This window comes from Palaemon carinicauda, chromosome 9, assembly GCF_036898095.1.
Source record: "Palaemon carinicauda isolate YSFRI2023 chromosome 9, ASM3689809v2, whole genome shotgun sequence".
Lineage (NCBI taxonomy): Eukaryota > Metazoa > Arthropoda > Malacostraca > Decapoda > Palaemonidae > Palaemon > Palaemon carinicauda.
Genome location: NC_090733.1, coordinates 131,983,821 through 132,001,320, shown reverse-complemented (window position 1 = coordinate 132,001,320; position 17,500 = coordinate 131,983,821). Strand labels below are relative to the sequence as shown.

General features: G+C 35.3%; 1 long non-coding RNA gene and 7 other non-coding genes across 8 annotated transcripts in view; all 8 read right to left on the bottom strand.

Annotated features, from left to right (window-relative positions):
* Positions 1–17,500, bottom strand: part of LOC137646875 (uncharacterized) — a 375,240-nt gene that overhangs the window by 21,018 nt on the left and 336,722 nt on the right. The gene's annotated exons all lie outside the window — the stretch shown is intronic.
* Positions 5,583–5,654, bottom strand: TRNAE-UUC (transfer RNA glutamic acid (anticodon UUC)). The gene has a single exon. It is a non-coding gene; the product is annotated as a tRNA-Glu (tRNA).
* TRNAE-UUC (transfer RNA glutamic acid (anticodon UUC)) lies at positions 7,009–7,080 on the bottom strand. Its single transcript has one exon. It is a non-coding gene; the product is annotated as a tRNA-Glu (tRNA).
* TRNAE-UUC (transfer RNA glutamic acid (anticodon UUC)) lies at positions 8,533–8,604 on the bottom strand. Its single transcript has one exon. It is a non-coding gene; the product is annotated as a tRNA-Glu (tRNA).
* Positions 9,051–9,122, bottom strand: TRNAE-UUC (transfer RNA glutamic acid (anticodon UUC)). Its single transcript has one exon. It is a non-coding gene; the product is annotated as a tRNA-Glu (tRNA).
* On the bottom strand, positions 9,503–9,574 carry TRNAE-UUC (transfer RNA glutamic acid (anticodon UUC)). Its single transcript has one exon. It is a non-coding gene; the product is annotated as a tRNA-Glu (tRNA).
* TRNAE-UUC (transfer RNA glutamic acid (anticodon UUC)) lies at positions 10,617–10,688 on the bottom strand. The gene has a single exon. It is a non-coding gene; the product is annotated as a tRNA-Glu (tRNA).
* Positions 14,175–14,246, bottom strand: TRNAE-UUC (transfer RNA glutamic acid (anticodon UUC)). Its single transcript has one exon. It is a non-coding gene; the product is annotated as a tRNA-Glu (tRNA).

Below are 17,500 nucleotides of genomic sequence, written 5' to 3'. Positions count from 1 at the left end.
TATGCATACACAATATGCAGTAAATGCACATAAATGCTGTAATGAATCAGAGAAATACATAGAAATATAAATCCAGCAACAGATAGCGCTGCCTGGATATTACGATAGATTGAAATGAATGAAACATCTAAAATTTAATACTAAAATTAACCCATGGGCTGAAGAATAATGAAATAAATCCTCATATAAAAAAAAATTATACCAGGGTAATATACATTTATATATAACCCATACGCATATAAACATATACAATAACATCCACTTTCATCTTTTGATGAATAAATAAAGAATTTTAAAATTGAATAGTAAAATTAAACCATGGGCTAATGAATAAAGTAATAAATCCTCAAAAAAAAAAAAAAAAAAATTAAACATTTTATATACCAGGGTAATATACATTTATATATAACCCATACGCATATACACATATACAATAACATTCACTTTCATCTTTTGATGAATAAAGGAACAGTGTTTCTCTCTTCTAAAATAACGAGAACTGAAATAAAACATACAGAGCGTCAGCAGCCCATGCAACCAATAGGATTAGAGAGGGGACAAAGAACAAATGAAAAGCCAGATAAGTGGCCAAACTCGCAGAAAGGCTTATAGATGGTTGGGCAAAATCAAAACAGAATGAAAGACCACAGGACAACGAGACACCCCCGGATTATAATGGAGATTAACAAAGTGAGATTTCACGCCCAAAGGGGAACTCATATGTGCATCTTTGAAAGTTTGCATATATATATATATATATATATATATATATATATATATATATATATATATATATATATATACATATACATATATATATATATATATATTTATATATATATATATATATATATATATATAGAGAGAGAGAGAGAGAGAGAGAGAGAGAGAGAGAAATACATATATATATATATAGGTATATATAAATATACACACACACACACACACATATATATATATATATATATATATATATATATATATATATATATATATATATATATATATACATACACACACAAAAAGAAGAAAGAGCGTATAAATAATGTCTCCTCATCTTCATAACACATGTTTTTTTCTAAATCATTATTCTTCTTTATTCACATTCTCGTAGCCGAACAAAACACACTTTCGTAGGGAGATACCAATACCACTAACCCCCCCCCCCCCCCCCCACGTACTGCTTTCTGGAACTCGCACAAGAACGTCCAGATTTTTTTTTTACTATCTTTCCCTTCTGTAGTTACACTTCCGTATTCGTTTGAACTGTATTTTTCTCTCTTTTGTACCTACAGTTCTGTATTCATTTATTTCCCTACGACCTTCGCTGCTACTCTGTACTCACACTCCAGCACTTGATATTTCCCACACTTATTTTTCTCTCTTCTGCACTCACACTCCCGTATTCCATTTTTCCTACTATCTTCTCTTTCCCTCCTGCATTCTCAGTCCTACAATCGTTTAATCTAAACGACACTTTTTTTTTTCTCCACAAGCATCTGTGAACATCGGAAAACGCAGCCTTAAAAGAAGGGACGTCACACTGAGCTTACATCCAATACATTTTTTTTTTTCCTTTCATACCTTTACATCCCTCACCTCTCAATATTTTTCCACGTTGCTATTTTTCACAGGTTAATTGGAGAACTGTTGCCTCGGTGTATGGAGGTACTTTACACAGCACTACAAACTTGTAGCCCCCAGCTGCTCTCCCGTACTCGAAATACATTTTTATTTATGAAGGACCATAGGAGGCAGCTTTTGCGGCTCACAGATTTTTTGGTTTCGTTTTTGTTTTATGATTTTGGAGTTTTTGATTTGTGCTGCGATTATTATTAGTCGTTCTTTATCGTACGTGTTTCAGACTGGAGAATCAAGCGTAATTGAGATATTATTATTATTATTACTATTATTAATCATTATTATTATTATTATTACTATTATTATTACTTGCCAAGCTACAATCCTAATTGGAAAAGCAAGATGCTATAAGCCCATGGGTTCCAACAGGGAAAATAACCCAGTGAAGAAAGGAAATAAGGAAATAAATAAACTCCAAGAGAAGTAATTAACAATTAAAATATTTTAAGAATAGTAACATCAAAATACATATTTAATATATAAACTATACGAACTTTAACAAAACAAGGGGAAGAGAAATAAGACAGAATAGTGCCCAAGTGTACCCTCAAACAAGAAAACTCTAACCCAAGACAGAGGAAGGCCATGATACCGAAGCTATGGCAGTACCCAAGACTAGAGAACAATGGTTGTATTTTGGAGTGTCCTTCTCCTAGAAGAGCTGCTTACCATAGCTAAAGTCTCTTTTACCCTTACCAAGAGGAAAGTAATTAATTTAAGTTTGAAACACTGATGACTAGGAAAAGGGTGAAGCCACAAACCAATAATTAGTTTATTTCATCATTCACATTACAGTTACCACAATTTAGGTAATAGACGATGGAAATGTTTTATCAGGCTTAAAGATAATTCGTAATATTTATAAAAATAGACTTTCTATCTATATGTCTGTCTATTTCTTATGTGCATGTATAGAGTTTTGGAAGAAAAGTGATCGATTTAGCATTTCATTCCATGTCTATTTGAATACATTCTAACCAGTGTATTCATCCCTGTAAACTTCATCACCATACATTTCTTGAATACGAAATAAAGATCTAAATTGAACCGAGCTGAATTCAACTATCTATGAATTCATTTATATATATATATATATATATATATATATATATATATATATATATATAAATATATATATATATATTTATATATATATATATACATATATATATATATATATATATATATACACACACACACACACACACACATAGGTAGATGGTTGACTTAACCATCCGGATGTTTACCTCTCTCAAACAACCCACACTTTTTTGTATTTATATATACATACATACTGTACATACCTACAAACACAAACACACACATACATACATAAATACACACACACATATATATATATATATATATATATATATATATATATATATATATAGCTGAAGAACAACGGAAAATGAAAATACGAAATATACACTTAAGTCCTGACTAGTTTCGTGATACTTCTTCAGAGGACTGATCAAATGAAAATACGAAATATACGCTTAAGTCCTGACTAGTTTCGTGATACTTCTTCAGAGGACTGATCAGTCCTCTGAAGAAGTATCACGAAACTAGTCAGGACTTAAGCGTATATTTCGTATTTTCATTTTCCCTGTGGTTCTTCTGCATCTGAGCATCACGTTTTCCTGTGATTTTTACGCATATGCATATATATATATATATATATATATATATATATATATATATATATATATATATATATATATATATATATATAAAGAATGTGTGTGTGAAAACTGCATATAAATGCCATTCATTTAGTCTGGTCGTGGCTTCAAGCCCTGGATTATAAACTCGGGTGTCGCTTTGTGATTTGCACTGTTATCCAGTTTTGATTTTTCACCCGTCTTGCGCTAATCCTCTCAGGGAATTTAGCCATTTATCTAGTCCTTCATTCAATTCTCTGCTTTTTCCTCCAGGTAATCCAGTTGGCTAAATGGAACGTTGGTTCAAACGTTCGCTTCGTTTCAGAATTGTTCTCTGCTGGACGAACCGTGAACCATTGTTATTTCTATAAATAAGGGCTGTCTCTTAAAAACAATAATTAAATAATTCATCAAATGAATAAATATAAAAGTAAATATATGTCTTTATTCATCCGTAATAGTAAAAACAAGTTATAATATTTAGACCTTGATTAAATGTCTAAATAGTTCTACTTATGATTAATCCTTTTTCATTATCCTTCTTGGCGACTCTTTCTTTGCATACATTGCTTTTGTTAATTTATTTTTTCGATTTTTTTTCTTTATAATTTAGGATACATGAGCATTCTTGAGACTTGGTAACATTTGCTCTTCGTCGACATTAATGACCTGTCTGCCTCTACTTGATCTCTCCACATATACCTTGTCACAAAGCTACATTTCTGCATGTCATTACTATCATTTCCTTAAATTTCATGTTATCACAATTTATCTTAATGCATGTTTTTTTTTTACCTTTCTTTTTCTCTCGTTAATTAAGTATTTATCATCTTTCAATTTCCCTTGTTGAATATGAGGTTTTTATCTTTCCATTGCTCTTGTTAAATAATTCTTTTTTTTCTATCCATTTCTCTTGTTAGATAAAGTGTATTTTTATCCATTTCTCTTGTTGAACAATGTTTTATTTTTTTCATTTTTTCAATTATCAGTAAACATATATTTAACACTATGAATTCCTCTGCCATTTATCTTGTTACTTAGATTAATAACTACTTTTTATGGTGTTTGATACACAATTCTTAAACCATCTAAACCGTTCCAGATGCTAAGCCGCTTCAGGTTTCCAGGAAGTCCCTGGAGCGGCATATTGTCCTTCCCCTTATCAGGAGATTAAGCAGGTTATGGACTGATCTCATCAAAGTCTCCGACGGAAACCGATTGTCTTGCTCTCAAATGATGGTCTTTGGGATCTCACTCAAAACGATGTTTCAATCTGGCCAAAGCTTGAGGTGTAATTGAATCATACCAGTGTGTTAATTGCTCTCTCTCTCTCTCTCTCTCTCTCTCTCTCTCTCTCTCTCTCTCTCTCTCTCTCTCTCTCTCTCTCTCTCTCTCTCTCTCTCTCAAATAGCCCTTAAACCTTAAAGCCAGAACGGAAATTAATGTGAAGAGCATATTTAAGATTGAAAGAATACACCCTCTCTCTCTAATGCTCTATCAGCATAATTGTAAAACGGTGTGTAAAACAAAAAGATAGATATATTAATGATTTATGAATGTTATAACTATCCCATCAGATAGAAAACCCGGAAACTTTTAGCTTTGAGCATCACTAACTATACATCAGAAACTGCCCTTATATAATAATGACATTATTTAGATACAGACCTCCACCATTCGAATCACTTCGACCAAACTTAGCCATATATTCATAAATAATTTAAAGAATAGTGCAACAAAGAACTTCAGAAATATCCATAATAAAGAAATACAATACCATCTTGATGTTTGTAAATTTTAGAGGATATAAATCAATGAACTTCAAATTGATGATCGAATCGCTAACTTTACAAACCATATCATTAAGGAGAGATAAATCCAAAAACTGTTCTCAGAGAGCTGCAAAACTAAATACTTGCACCACTTCACAAGATATATATTCTCAGGGGTCTTTTTCTAGACTCTGTTCCCATACTAAATCTTATATATCTCGCAGGATCTTCCACATGGGAAATATTTAGCTATAACAATATACAGTAGTTACCGTATTCTTACTTGTATACTCATCTTTACTGCCTATAAATGATAAACTAACCATAGGATCCCCATCCATCGGGTTGTAAGGATTTCTTCAGGGTGAATCCTTGAAGACATCCACATGCTTCAGTACAATGACTTTCCATTGTCTATTACTGTACGTGCCTTCAAACAAAGTTGGCACAGCTTCAATAGGGGAGTCCCTCAGCTTATCATCCAAATATATGCCACGAAAACGTCTTCCCATGCCGGGAATCGAACCCGGGCCTCCTGGGTGAAAGCCAGGTATCCTAGCCACTAGACCACATGGGAATATATTTATTTGACAAATATATTTATCATGTCAATTCCTGCAGACGTTTACAGTTCTAATGACATAACAGACCCCAAAACGCTGACATTTTTATGGTGTTAGATACACTCAATTCTAAAACGATCTAAACCATGCCATATGATAAGCCGCTTCCAGGTTTCCTGGAAGCCCCTGGAGCGGCATATTGTCCTTCCCCTTATTAGGAGATTAAGCAGGTTATGGACTGATCTCATCAAAGTCTCCGACGGAAACCGATTGTCTTGCTCTCATTTGATGGTCTTTGGGATCTCACTCAAAACGGTGTTTCAATCTGGGCAAAGCTTGAGGTGTAATTGAATCATACCAGTGTGTTAATTGCTCTCTCTCTCTCTCTCTCTCTCTCTCTCTCTCTCTCTCTCTCTCTCTCTCTCTCTCTCTCTCTCTCTCTCTCTCTCTCAAATAGCCCTTAAACCTTAAAGCCATAACTGAAATAAATGTGACGAGCAAATTTAAGAATGAGAGAATACCTCTTCTCTCTTATGCTCTATCAGCATAACTGTAAAACGGTGTGTAAAACTAAAAGATAGATAGATCAATAAATTATGAATGTCATAAATTACCCATCAGATAGAAAACCCGGAAACTTTTAGTTTTAAGTATCACTAGCCATCGATTAGAACCTGTCCATATATCAAAACGTTAGTATTTAGTTACGGACCTCCACCATTTGAATCACGTCGAGGAAACTTAGCCAGAGGTTCATAAATAATTTTAAGAATGGTGCAACAAAGAACTTCAGAATAATCCATAATAATGAAATACAATACCATCATGATGTTTGTAAAATCTAGAGGATATAAATCACCAGTATATGAACTATAAATTGATGATCGAATCCCTAACTTTACAATCCCTATCATTAAGGAGAGATAAATCCAAAAACTGTTCTCAGTGAGCTGCAAAATTGATATACATACGGCAGTTTACAATATTATATATATATATATATATATATATATATATATATATATATATATATATATATATATATATATATATCAGGGGTCTTTTTCTAGACTCAGGATGTTCCCATAATTAATCTTTTATATATCTTGCAGGTATGGCATGTATCTTCCATATGAGAAATATTTAGCTATAACAATATACAGTAGTTACCATATTTTTACATAGATACTCATCTTTACTGCCTATAAATGACAAATTAACTTAACGATCCCCATCCATCGGGTTGTACAGATTTCTTCAGTGTGAATCCTTGAAGACATCCACATGCCTGATTACAATGACTTTCCATTGTCTAATAGTGAGCATTCAAAGTTGGCATGTCATCCAAATATATGCCACGAAAATGTCTTCCCATGCCGGGAATCGAACCCGGGCCTCCTGGGTGAAAGCCAGGTATCCTAGCCACTAGACCACATGGGAATATATTTACTAGACAAATATATTTCTTATGTCTATTCCAGCAGATGTTTACAGATCTAATGACATAAGACCCAACAAATGCTGACATTCTCCCTTAAAAGGTGTTCACAATCATGTTTGAGATAATTTTCTCGGGTGGATCTTCTCTTGGCTAAAAGAAGAGTTACTTCATTAGCCTTCAGAAAATCTTTCAAGAATGAATAGTGAAGACATATACCTGCCTACACTCAATTACAGTGTTTATTTTGCCTAGGCGATGTCTCCTTCAAATGTTTTATAAATTAGCTTACCTCACATTCATGAATGAAAGTTCTCTAGAGGGCGGGAATCATACTTGGACCTTCTGGGTGAATGTTTGATACTCGAGTTGCTAGAAATCATACCTAGGCCTTTTGGGTGAAATCCAGTATTCAAGTCACCAGGAATTGTATTTGGGCTTCCTGGGTGAAAGTCAGGTTCTTAGGTCGCCTGGAATTTTACCTGGGACTCTTGAGTGAATTTCAAGAACTCTGTCAACATGAGTAATTCCTAGATCTTCTGGGGGAAAATTCAGGTACTCTAACTCACCAAGATTCATACCTATGCCTCATGGGTGAGTGCTTATGTACTCTAGGCACTAGGAAATGTACCTGAGCTTCCTAGGTGAAGGCCAAATACGTTAGTTGCCCGAAATTGTACCCGAGCTTCATGGGTGAAACCCAGGTATTCTTCTCACTGGGAATTTTCCCTGGTCCTCCTGGGTGAAAGCTAGGTAGTTAAGCCACTTGGAAATGTACCTGGGCCTGCTAGGTGAAACCCAGATATTGTAGTTGCCCGGAATTGTACTCGAGCTTCCTGGGTGGAAAACAAGTACTCTATTCATCAGAAGTTGTATCTGGTACTCTTTTCACTGGGAATTTTACCTGGTCCTCCAGGGTGAAAGTTAGGTAGTTAAGCCACTGGGAAATGTACCTGGGCTTGGTCCGTGGAACCCAGGAGTTCTAGTCATTGAGAATCTTACCTGCACTTCCTGGTAGAAAGCGTGGTACTCTAGTCATTGAGAATTGTCCCTGGGCTTAATGGGTGAAAGCCAGGTATTTTAGTTATCTAATCAATAAACAACCTGGAAGTACTTTTGCATGAAGAATATATTTTACCATACACTTATACGTCCCCAATATACGTATTGAATAAGCATATAACATTAAATTTGGGAGAATTTAAGACATTTTCCATTGCAAGATATTTTCAGAGCAATTCATAATTATTTTCTCAGGATTGGTTGTAAAGACTTCTACCATTGGGTAGCAAGGAATTTAAAATGTTAATAGTCAAATTAATTATAAAATGACAGATTGTATAGAGATTCCTATACAATTTAAAATATACTGTTTATCCTTCCTTTCTTTTTCATGGAAGGCATATAGTTTCATTGTAGTGTGACTCTATCACATTTACTATCAGGAAAATATTTTCCCATGCCGGGAATCGAACCCGGGCCTCCTGGGTGAAAGCCAGGTATCCTAGCCACTAGACCACATGGGAATATATTTACTACCAATATATATATATATATATATATATATATATATATATATATATATATATATATATATATATATATATATATATATATATATATATATATATATATATATATATACAGTACGTATACAGACATATTTGTCGATCTAATAACTATTCAGAAGTAAAACTTGGAAGATAAACTTTTTTTCATAAATGATAATCACATGACTGCGTGCAAGGATACTTTTAGGCGAGGTGCAATGACAACTTTATTTCGCTAGCAATGATTTCCCTATATGCCTTCAAGGCAATGCTATAGTAGAAAAAAAAGTCTTTTCTTACTCTATATTATAATGTTCCCTTCAAATATCTTGTGTATTTAATCCCTTTTGAATGCTTCGTGTAGCTAGTGACCAAATTATTTTGCTCAGCTGATCTTTCCAATAACAGGTTATAAAAATATCTTCCCATGCCGGGAATCGAACCCGGGCCTCCTGGGTGAAAGCCAGGTATCCTAGCCACTAGACCACATGGGAATATACTTACTGTCAAAATATGTATATACTAAACCTACAATAAGCATGAATGCATATTTGTCAATCTAATGCCTATTCACAAGTAAATCTAGGAAAATAAACTTTTTTTTCATAAATGATGATCACATGACTGCGTGCAAAGATACTTTAAGGGCGAGTTACAATGACATCTTTATTTTGCTAACAATAATTTTTCTATCTCCCTTTAGGACAATGCTATAGTAGAAAAAAAGTATTTTCTTACTCTATATTATAATGTTCCCTTCAAAATATCTTGTCTATTTAATCCCCTTCGAATGCTTCGTGTAGCTAATGACCAAATAACTTGTTCAGCTGATCTCTCCAATAACAGGTTTGGAATCAGTTCTTATAAAATTATCTTCCCATGCCGGGAATCGAACCCGGGCCTCCTGGGTGAAAGCCAGGTATCCTAGCCACTAGACCACATGGGAATATATTTACTGTCAATATATATATATATATATATATATATATATATATATATATATATATATATATATATATATATATATATACCAAAGGCACTTCCCCCAATTTTTGGGGGTAGCCGACATCAACAAATGAAACAAAACAAAAAAGGGGACCTCTACTCTTTACGTTCCTCCAGCCTAACCAGGGACTCAACCGAGTTCAGCTGGTACTGCTAGGGTGCCACAGCCCAACCTCCCACATCATCCACCATAGATGAAGCTTCATAATGCTGAATCCCCTACTGCTGCTACCTCCGCGGTCATCTAAGGCACCGGAGGAAGCAGCAGGGCCTACCGGAACTGCGTCACAATCGCTCGCCATTCATTCCTATTTCTAGCACGCTCTCTTGCCTCTCTCACATCTATCCTCCTATCACCCAGAGCTTTCTTCACACCATCCATCCACCCAAACCTTGGCCTTCCTCTTGTACTTCTCCCATCAACTCTTGCATTCATCACCTTCTTTAGCAGACAGCCATTTTCCATTCTCTCAACATAGCCAAACCACCTCAACACATTCATATCCACTCTAGCCGCTAACTCATTTCTTACACCCGTTCTCACCCTCACCACTTCGTTCCTAACCCTATCTACTCGAGATATACCAGCCATATATATATATATATATATATATATATATATATATATATATATCATATCTACAGTATGCATGCATACATATTTGTTGATCTAAGAAGTAAAACTTGGAAAATAAAGACTTTTTTCCATAAATGATGACCACATGACTGCGTGCAAAGATACTTTTAGGGCGAGTTGCAATAACATCTTTATTTCGCTAGCAATGATTTTCCTATCTTTCTTCAGGACAATGCTATAGTATAAATGTTTTCTTACTCTATATTATAAGGTTCCCTTCAAATATCTTGTGTATCCAATCCCCTTTGAATGCTTCGTGTAGCTAATGACCAAATGTCTTGCTTGGCTGATCTCTCCAATAACCAGTTTGGAATCAATTCTCCTTATACTATAAAATAAAAATATCTTCCCATGCCGGGAATCGAACCCGGGCCTCCTGGGTGAAAGCCAGGTATCCTAGCCACTAGACCACATGGGATTATATTTTGATTGAATGTATGCATGTGCAAGTATATGATAATTGAAGGGGGGGGGGAAGTCGAACAACCTAGTGCTCTTATACAAGGACCATAGAACAGTGGATCATACTCACTTGCTATGGCTATCGGGTATAGATGGGAAGCATGTAGGGAGGACAAGGTGTTGAATGAGTTTATGATGAATGAATCCAAGGATTTTCTTTTATCACAATTCTTTTAGTGAGCTCCTGTATGCAGGCTTGAGTGGTGCCTTTCTTGGAAATTCAGAACACATCTTGATGTCTCTTCTTTTCTCCTCAGTTCAAGTTTCTAAACAACACCATATCGCAGGTTTTATCAGCAATTAGGAGGACTCTACAATCTATACTCCCGTTTTGTCATGACATGTAGCTCCTGGTTCCTGTTGGCATTGAGTTGCTTCTCCTTGTAGTCTCCTCATGGATTTTTGTATTACAATTACTATATTTTCTGTTGTGAGGTTTCATTTCTTGCTGGAAAAATCACAGCTGGGTGTCCCAAATGTGCTTACACCCAGGATTTGTAAAATAATATAGAATTTTCTGCTGATAGTTCTGAGTTTGTACTTCCATAGGTTATGTTGGCCTTTGACAATCTTTTAAGTATGCTTCCTGACTCAAGAATGGCCCCATTCATCATTACATCAACTGGTTTCCTAGCATTGGTAAACAGTAGAAATGTTTCTTGTCTGATGGAAAATTTTGATTTTACTCTATATTTCCCTTGGTGTTTTTTACCATTTGCCTGCTTTTCTTGTTGGCATCTGCAAAGATCACTTACAGTAGCGGCATCTTCGTCTGTGGACCTTTGTGTCACTTGTGAGGAAGTTGAATGGAATGGAACCCAGTACACTTATTTAATACAATATTTTATTAAGAGGCTTTTCCCCTCCTTTGGATAACATGTTTCATGCTTCTCCTTATGTCTATGACATTGCTATTAGTTCACATAGCTCTGTGGTTGAGAGTTGAGTATCCCACTCCTCTTGTTAAGTCATAGCGAGTTTCCGTTCAGTAGACAGTTTTCCTGTAAGAATCTTGTGTACCTGTTTATCTTATTGCACAATCTTTCCTGGGAACTCCACCTGCATAACTGGCCTATAGTTGGTCACAGGTTAGGCGGTCTTCGCCATTTCTTTAGAAACCATATGATTCTAATTTACATAGGGCAGGGTAGTACTCAATAACTAAAAGTTTAATTTGTCAATGCCATGAAATTTTTCAACATTGTCGAGGTATGATATATGAATGCCTGTTGATCTTGCATTTAATAGTGCATTCCTTTTCTTAACTTACTTTATTCTGCTCTTGGTTTCCCATCATTCCTTGGGTTTGGTTGTTTGATTATTGGTGGCTAGGTTCTTTCGTTAAATATCTATCCTTTGTAGCCGAATACCCTCTACCACTATTCTTCTCTGATACTTGTCATATTTTGAACACATCAAACCATTGTTGTCTGAATACATCCTCCTTATCTTTTTAACTTTTGGCATCATTCCTTCTTGTACATTACAAGTCTAATGACGATGTCCTATGATTTGTCTGGTTAACTGTAAGAAGAGCCTGATTGTTTTGATATCTTCCCCAAATGTAGGTCACTGGTGTATTTTACTTCTCTGGTTACCCAAATTTGTAAATTTCATTCCTACTTAGCCGGAAACTTCAAATTTCCACTACAGTCATTCAGTAGCTTAATTATTGTTGGTGATCAGATTATCTACAGTAGTGCCCAATTATAATTGATTAGTTTGTCCTTGTAATTTCAAAAAATGTACTTGGAATACATATTTTTATTAATAAATTTATTTATGTGATCCAGACTGCGTAAATACTACAGTTAAGGATTAATGAGAGATGATATAAATCTAATTTTCTTTACATATATCTGCACTCTGGCTTGTAAACATTTCTATAGTTTACACAATAATACTGTCATGTTGGTTTGTGAGAAGTTCCATGTTACGTTCACTTGGCATTATCTTCTTTATTAGGTGACTTCTAAAGTTAATCCAGCTTGACCATTGGTAAGTACTGAGAATATCTTCCCATCCCAGGAATCAGACAGGGGTTTCCTAGGGTAAAGCCGAGTATTCTAGCCACAAGACTACATGGGAGCTTCTTAATATTTTTTTTTTTTTTGGTGTGGGTTGAAAAGACAATTTTATCTGAAGAGAAAGGATAGTCCTGGTCTTACAAGAATGAATAATGAATACATTCCTGTAATATATACCCAAAAATGTTGATGCTGGGAGCTTGGAGACCATTCAGCAGCAGGTGCAACTTGGGGAAAAACACTGCAGTTGCAATATGAAGTCAAAGTTCAAATGCTAGACATCAAGATGGAGGGAAAAACGGGAATGGGGGTCTATAGAGGCCTAAGGACAAAATTAGTCCAGCTAAGGGCCTCAAAGTAAGCTGCAACCTACAGTGCACCGTGAGAGCTGTACTGGGCTGACATTGTCTTTAACCGATTCGTAAATCAGCAGTCACACAATCATGACTTTAACACAACTTGTCAGTGAGTGTTGTGAACGTTTCAAAATTAACCCCTAGCTGCTCACAGTAAAGTCCAATTTTCAGTTCAGAAAACTCTCTACACTGTTGCTCATAGGTTTAGACTGTGGCTGCAGATGATAAGCATACCAGCTAATATTTGTTGCAATACTTAGTGAACAGTGGTTAATACTGTAAAATTTATGTAATGTTTGAATTGAAATAAAAAGATCTTCAGGTGAAAGCCAGGTATCCTAGCCACTAGACCACATGGGAAGTAACATCAGCGAAATATATTTCATATATATCATTACTTTTTATCGATCCACAAAAAAACGGTAAATGAGTGTATTGCATCTTCTGATGTTCTCAGAGAGGGTTGATCTCAAAGATGCCCATAGTTTCTATGCTGACAGTTAAGCTCGATTCACACATTCCGGATCATGGCTCCCGGTACTGATTTCTTGCTCCGGATGCTGATTTTTGCTCCCAATGCTTATTTAGTGTTCCCAATACTGATTTTTTGTTCCATTATAAAAAAAAAAAAAAATACCGATTTTCCATGAATATGTAAGATTGGAGGGCCCAGGCCGAAGATCGAAGTCACAGGCCGAAAATCTGGAATCATCGGGGACCTTGCTACAACAAATGGCAGTTGCCCAGACCCTTTAGTGCGGCGCTAAATGGTCGGCCTGGCGGGCCACGAGGCTCTCCCCGCTTCCTGCCATTCGTACCAACCTCGCCGACATGACAGAAAAACCCTTCGATATTCGGCCATTACACCTTCGATAATCTGTATAGGTTTCCAATTACTAATTTTCCTGTCTTCGGGAGCAATCGGGAGCAAAATTGTGAATGTGTGAACCCAGCATTAGTATTATCATTTTACAGACGACAGTCATTTATATTTTTCAGTGAATTACATGGATCTTTTCAAACATTATCCCATACCAAACACAGAGTAATGAAAACATCTTCCCATGCCGGGAATCGAACCCGGGCCTCCTGGGTGAAAGCCAGGTATCCTAGCCACTAGACCACATGGGAATATTCTTTATGGGTAAAATACAATCACAAACAAATGCAAATATACATCTTAATTTTTTAGATATTAATAACAAAAGATATTTTATTAAGAATACAGATACCTACCCTACTCTAACTAAACTTGAGGATATGAACTTTTGCATTTACAGTAGATCATCCCTATATATCTCTCTTTGGTGATGAGAACCAATTAAAGCTACCACCAGGAAATAAGAAATGCCCTGCATTGCCACAAAGGTTTACCAAAGACTTGCATTGTTCCACATGCTGAGCTTTATCAAACCCTGGGGGGAGGGATAGGAGAGACTACCTTAGCCAGCAAAGAAAGCTGGACAGTACCCAAGCTTCACAAACACACTTGTCATTATTATGTGAGAAGAAACGTTTGCAATTTGGCAGTACGAAGAAAATATAAAATCGCGATAACAACATTGATCTTTTCTTTCTTCTATAATTCATGATCGCATCTCTTTCTTGCTTATTCTTGCGTATTTATAGGCGTAAGAAGAGATGATGATGATGATGATCTATATGGAAAAAAGTCGCAATACTCCACAGTATATCATTAAATTAGAAAAAATAAGTAGTAAAGAAAAGTTTAGTGTTGCATTACAAAATAAATCTAATTTTTGGTTTATTAGACTAATTCTTACCTTGCTTTTATTTACACCACTGCGCACGAACATCTTATTTTAAGGCCTGGAAACAATGGATCACACACTTATATCTAGCCTCCTTACTCATTGCCGACACCCCCACCTTTGTATTTTTCGTTAAATAATTGGAAAATTGTCTGCTGGATGTATGAAGGTACTTTATAAAGCACTACACACTTCCGACATCCACCTGTGATCCTGAAATACATTTTTATTCGGGCAGAATTCATGCAATCCAGTTTAGTGATAATGGGTTTTCACGTGGATTCTGTAAGCTTTCGCTAGTACCTACGGGATTGTTTTCTGTAAAACGTAGTTCCTGTTCGTTTTAAAACGTTTCAGGAAAAGGAATTGTCGAAAGCGGAAGAACCACGGTTATGCAACAAAGTAATTTTCTTTCACTTTTATGAATTCTAGTTTGATACCTGTAAAGGTATCAAATTAGATATATATCTACTGTGGGCTTTAGAGCCTTTAAATATGCGGCCCCGAGACTATATAATAAGCTCCCACGAGACATCCGAATGATTGAAGATGTTAAGGCTTTCAAGAGGAAACTGAAGACCTTATTCTGCGAGTGTTTTGACAGTGAGGATTTAACAGTAAATGAGCAATACGTGATATGAAATGTTGAATACTCTGAACGAATAAGATAAAATGACAGAAGAGGTCCTGTAGAGAGTAGGGTACCCCTGCTGTATAGGACCGGAAAAACATCCGTCAAAGTAAAGTATTAGGAAAACCAAAGGTATGGGAACCGCACTATACGTTTTTCTATCCTAGACTATACACAACACAAAAGAAAGGTGAAGGAAACTGATGGGGCATACCCACCAAGAAAGGAACAGTTCTTTACCTAAAATTCTGTGAGGTTTTAATTACTGAAAACCAGAAACTATAATATAGTAAAAAGATTCCAAAGCTCGGACAAAAATGGAAAGAAACAACCACCGAACCAGGACTGTCATATACCAAATCTAAAAATTACTTTCTGAGTCCATACGACCTGAGAATTAATCAAGGTTAGTTCTCTAGCTTGACAGGACACTCGAGTACACTATTCTACCTTATTTCTCTTCACTTGTTAGTTTGAAGTTTTTATAGTTTATATATGAAAGGTATATTTTAATGCTGTTATTGTTCTTAAACTTCTCTTGTAGTTTATTTACTAATCCCCTTTCCTCACTGGGCTATTTTCCCTGTTGGAACCATTGGGCTTATAGCATCGAACTTTTCCAACTAGGGTTGTATCTTATGATGTAATAATAATAATAATAATAATAATAATAAATAATAATAATAATAATACTGTAACTTCAATTCCATATCTGATATTTCATGATACAAGTCATCAGGTTCGAACAACTTAATGCAACAATTTTTCAAGTATTGAAGTAAACGAACACTTACAAAAATGAATGGTGGAGCTGGAGATGAATATGGAGGATACCTTAACATGGTAAAGGGATTTGCGCACCACCATGATCACTAAATTTACACTAGTCAGGGCCACCCATACCAGGTTGGCTTGCAGTGAGCGATCAGACGAAAATATCCCACCATCATCAATCCACACTGGCCAGTGTGGTGATGAAAACAGGCCAACCCCCTGACATGAATTGACGTTTTTCAGGCCTTTGTCCTGCAGTGGACTAGAAACAGCTACATTTGCTGTTGCTATTGTTATATATATTATATATATATATATATACATATATATATACACATATATATATACATATACACATATATATACAGTATATATATAAACTGTATATGTGTATATATATATACATATATATATTATATATATATATATATATATATATATATATATGTACATATAAACTGTATATGTGTATGTATATATATATATATATATATATATATATAATATATATATATATATGTATATATAATATATATGAGTGTATGTGTGTTTCGACTATCTATCAAAAATTACAATGTGATATAAACATAGACATTAAATGACAAGAAGGACAGGAGTGCGGAAAACAAACCTGAATCTTCGTTCGTTCGCTCCACAGGATCTCACAAGAAAATTGCATTCATGGGCAATTTCAATATGTTAATTCTCCTCTGGAAAAAAAATGAACGAACAGATGCATTTCCTTTACTACCTGGTCTGGAAAGGTCTGGGGCAACGAAGTATTATGAGTTTTCAAAATGTTCTAAAGGTTTTCAACCGTCTATTAAATTCTCAATCATGGGTGCTATTATAGTATGCTATCTACCACCCCTCTCTGACAATAGTATGATATCCACCATCAGTACCTAAGGATACGGTCTACTTGCTAATCCGCCTCTAATAAGGAGGATCAATACCGACTTGATAACCCAACCTAACCTAACTCAACCCAACCTAACCTAACTTACAAACTGCTTATAATTATGCACCCATGTCCTAACATAGTCTAACCCAACCTAACCTAACCTACAAACTGTTTATAATTATGCATCCATGTTATCCTTCCAATAAATATTATTAAACTATCATAAAGTTCAATGAGGATAACATACTGGTGGTAAGTAATCTGTTTGATAATCCTCATCAAACAGGAGGATTAACATTGACGG